The sequence below is a fragment of the Arachis ipaensis genome, chromosome B3 (genome assembly GCF_059453495.1).
Source record: "Arachis ipaensis isolate K30076 ecotype BB chromosome B3, ASM5945349v1, whole genome shotgun sequence".
Lineage (NCBI taxonomy): Eukaryota > Viridiplantae > Streptophyta > Magnoliopsida > Fabales > Fabaceae > Arachis > Arachis ipaensis.
In genome coordinates this window covers 81,184,500-81,189,257 of record NC_142438.1, presented here as the reverse complement: position 1 = coordinate 81,189,257, position 4,758 = coordinate 81,184,500, and the positions used below count along the sequence as shown (strand labels likewise).

The following is a 4,758-nucleotide window of genomic DNA, read 5'->3' as shown; positions in this document are numbered from 1 at the left end:
TAGTTGCCACCTTGTTGATTGTATCCTTGATTCGGGCGGTCATAGAAGTTGTGAGTGGCTGCCACAGTGTTATCTTCCTGGAGCTGTGGGCATTCATCAGTATAATGACTATAATCAGCACAGATCCCGCATACTCTTTATGGAACTAACTATTGGCTTTGTTGTGGTGAAGGCTGAGCTTGTTGCGCTTGTTGTTGATTCAACTGCATCTGCTTCAGTAGGTTGGTCATTTCATATATACTCTGGATGAGAGCAGTAGTCTCTTTGCTAGTGGAAATCTCTTCAGCAGCTTTGGGGTTGCGCCTCTGTCTGTTATTCCTAGTGGACTCAGATAAGTCCCTGATCAGTTGCCATGCTTCATCTGTGGTTTTGTACTTTTTCAGAGAACCATTATTGGCACCTTCCAGTGTAGTCTTATCCTGGGGGTTCATGCCTTGGGTGAAGTAGCTGATCAATACTAGTTTACCAATCATGTGATGGGGACATGCGTCCAGGAGATTGTTGAAGCGCTCCCAATATTCAAAGAGAGTCTCTGATTTACCTTGAACAATGCAGGAGATCTCATTTCTCAGTCTATTTGTGACTTTAGCTGGGAAGTATTTTTCCAAAAATTCTCTCCTAAGCGTATCCCAGTTGGTAACAGTTGCTTCAGGTTGGGAGTTGTGATGACAAGTCAACTTAGCCTAGTTTTACTAGTCTTTTTCTTTGATTTCAATAAGTTTTATGCACTTTCTTGCACTATAAGTTAGTAATTTGGATTGGAAGTGCATAGTTTCTTTGAATCAATCAACCACCCTTTAATTGATACAAAATCATGAGGTTTAAGCTAAATTTAATTGATAATTAATTGATTTATAAACCTTATGAATTTTGTGATACTTTGATTGGTTGTTTTGATTACTTGTAGGTGAAGAAAAGAAAGAAACAAGGGAATCGTGGCCTAAGGAAGGAAAAAGCGTGGCCCATGACCATTTGTTCCTTGGCATCATGAACTGACATGCATTAATGCTTGTGCATGCATCATGGCATTACATGAATGAACGTTCAAAGTTCATTAATTAGCATTGCTATAAAAATTAATGCATGTATAAAGCATTTGATCATTAAAGAATGAATGCTACGTTAATACATTGGCATTAATTAATAAAGCCAATAAACGCATGCAATATTAAAGCCAAATTGGCTAAAGAACATATCAAGCCCTTTCAACGTTAATGCAATTGGCTTTATTAATTAATTAATGAATACATGCATGATTTTTAATTGCCAATGAACAAATGAATGAATATTAGCATTCATTGGCATAGCACATGCACCAGGGGAGGCCAACGTTTGAGACCAAGTTTGCCTCAAACTTGGAGGCAAACATTGGCATGGCATATGCACCAGGGGAAGGCAAAGTTTGCGCCAACGTTTGCCTCAAACGTGAGGTCAAATGTTGGCGCCACAAGAACAAGCAAAAGCACCCCTGGAGTAAACCAACGTTTGCGCCAACGTTTGCCTCAAACGTGAGGTCAAACATTGGTGCCAATTTAGCATGAAGAGGAGTCCCTGATTAATGATTTAATTGAGCCACGTTTGCGCCAACATTTGCCTCAAACATTGGCCAAAGGAGTAGCATGGGAGAACCACGTTTGAGCTCACGTTTGACCTCAAATGTTGGCTCAAACGTGGATGACAGCAACTTGGCCGAGCTGCATAATGCCACATACGAAGACGTTTGAGTCAACGTTTGCCTCAAACGTTGACTCAAACGTAAATGGTCCATGGTCCGGTTCACAAGTGGATTTCTTTCCAACACCAAGGGCAATCAACAGAGGCTATCTTCAATCCAATTCCATCAAGGCCAAGGCCCAAATTCAAGGCTCCATGATCAATTGAAGAAAGTGTATAAATAGATATTAGTTTGATTTAGAAAGACGTCAACTTTTACTTTTGAATTTACTGACTGTAACTTGGACCTGGGAGGAGAATTGAATTTTCTTCCTCTTCGTTTTCTCATTTTCTTTATTGCAATTCTTGCTTGAGTCTTGGGTGTGGAGAATTGAGGAAATTCTGTCTCAATCTCACCTTGAGATCTCTTTCTGTTTCTTTCACTGCACCATTGGAGAATTGAGATTTGAATCCAAGTTTTCTTCTGTTTTGATTTATAATCTCTTGCGATTGAATTCTAAATTTGGATCTAAGAAGGCAGTGAGATCTAGAATTGGTTATCTAGTCTCTTGAGTCCTGAGATCTACATCTTTCAATTTCAATTTCCTTGTTTCATTGCTACACCAAGCTTATTTTCATTTGCATTTAAGATCCGGTTTAATTAAATCCATCTTCTACGTTTCTGTTTGTTGAGATTTACTGTTCTCTTGTTTAATTTTTGCAATCCCACATCCCTGACCCATTTACAATTCAAGCCATTTATGTTTCTTGCACTCTAAGATTCTGCAATTTGCATTTCTTGCGTTCTAAGTTTCTGCCATTTAATTTCTTGTTCTTTAAGATTCAGCACTTTTATTTTCTGTTCTCTTTAATTTCCTACAATTTACCCCTTTCCCTTTACTTTTCATGCAATTTAATTTCTGTTAATCACAAATCACTCAACCAACACTTGATTCACTTGACTAAATCAACCACTAAACTAAAATTGCTCAATCCTTCAATCCCTGTGGGATCGACCTCACTCATGTGAGTTATTATTACATGATGCGACCTGGTACACTTGCCGGTGAGTTTTGTGTCGGATCGTTTTCCGCACATCAAGTTTTTGGCTCCGTTGCCGGGGATTGAATTAGATTGACAATAATTAAGTGAAGTGGAGATCTAGATTAAGCACTTTTTCTCTTTCTTTTTACTAAGCATACTAACTCTTTGAATTTTTGCTTAAGCTAACACTAACTTCACTCTAGCAATAGAGTGTTTAATTCTGGTTCCTGGTTCTATGTTTATGTCAGGAGGAAGAAGCGATGAATCCACACCTTTTGATCTTGAAACAGTTTGGAGGTTGAGAAGAGAACCAAGAAATGGAGGAAAATCTAACAAATCCACAAGTGGGAGTGGCCAACGACAATGGTCAGCTCCAAAGGAGAGTATTGGCTTCATATACATTTGCTAATCCAAGGCATTGTGGGAGTAGCATCCTTACCCCAAATGTCGATGCAAATAACTTTGAATTGAAGCCCCAACTCATCACCTTGGTGCCGAACAACTGTTCTTATAGAGGAGGCCCCTTGGAAGATCCAAACCAACACTTGTCTACTTTCTTGAGGATTTGTGACACTGTCAAAACTAATGGAGTGCATCCTGATAGTTATAAATTGTTGTTGTTTCCATTTTCCCTGAGAGACAAAGCCACTCAATGGTTGGAATCCTTCCCAAGAGACAGTATCAACAATTGGGATGATCTAGTAACCAAGTTCCTTGCCAAATTTTACCCACCTCAAAGAGTTATTAGTTTAAAGACTGAAGTACAAACATTCACACAAATGGATGCTGAACCCTTGTATGAGGCATGGGAACGATACAAAGCTCTAATCAGGAAGTGCCCACCTGGAATGTTCAGTGAATGGGACAGATTGCAGAATTTCTATGAAGGCTTGACATTGAAATCTCAAGAGGCTTTGGATTATTCAGCAGGAGGCTCTTTACAACTCATGAAAACTGCAGAGAAAGCCCAAAATCTCATTGATATGGTGTCTAACAACCAGTATTTCTTTGCTCACCAAAGGCAACACCAACCATCACAAAAGAAAGGATTGATGGAGTTGGAAGGAGTGGATACCATCCTAGCTCAAAACAAGATAATGCAGCAGTAGATTCAACAACAATTTGAGCAGATGGCTAAAAAGATTGATAGTCTCCAAGTTGCAGCAGTCAACACAAGCCAATCATCAACCAAATGGGGACAAAATGAAGAAAACCAAGAAGATCAGCAGCAGGAACAACCTCAATATGTGCACAACCAAAGCTCCGGCCAAAATGAAGTCTATGGTGACACCTACAATCCATCCTGGAAGAACCATCCAAACATAAGATGGGGAGATAACCACACTCAAAACCAGCAACCATGGCAACAAAATTCAAACCAAAACAACTCAAGAAACAACCAAAACCACAACCAGCAAAACACTAACCCCAATCCATATAGAAAACCCCAAAATAACCACCCAAATTCTAGCTACTGTCCACCCAATAACCAAACCACTAACCAAAACACCCACATCAACCTTCAACACCCCACAACCATCCACAAACATCACAAGACACTCAAAGGATCTCCAACTTGGAGATATTGATAGAAAAGATGATGAAGCACCAAGACATAATGATGGAGAAACTCACGAAAAATCAAGAGATGGCAAGACAAGATCAGGAAGTAGCAAGGAAAGATCAAGCCATAACAAGTAAAAACCAAGAAGCTTCAATCAGAAATCTTGAGAGGCATATGGAACAAATGGCTAAATGAATTACATAGATGGGTGAGAAGCAATCAAATGCATCCCCTAGTGCCACTCAAGACCACCCAAGGGACAAAGGAAAAGCTACAAAGTGGGAGGAATGCAAAGCAATCATAGTGGGAAGTGAGAAGGAAGCAATCAATCAGGAAGAACACAACAGACAAGTTCCACAAGAAGAGACAGAAGAGAGAAGTGAAGAGGATAGAAAGACCGAGAATGCAAAAAGCTCAAAGAGAGATAAGAACATCCTTGAAATAAAGCTACAAGAGAAGAAGGAAGGGGTGAAGCCAGATGTCCCCAAACTTCCGTA

General features: G+C 39.6%; 1 non-coding gene across 1 annotated transcript; it reads left to right on the top strand.

Annotated features, from left to right (window-relative positions):
- The first annotated feature begins 467 nt into the window (after window positions 1-467).
- On the top strand, window positions 468-575 carry LOC148571313 (small nucleolar RNA R71). The gene has a single exon (XR_015907865.1). It is a non-coding gene; the product is annotated as a small nucleolar RNA R71 (small nucleolar RNA).
- Window positions 576-4,758: the final 4,183 nt, after the last annotated feature.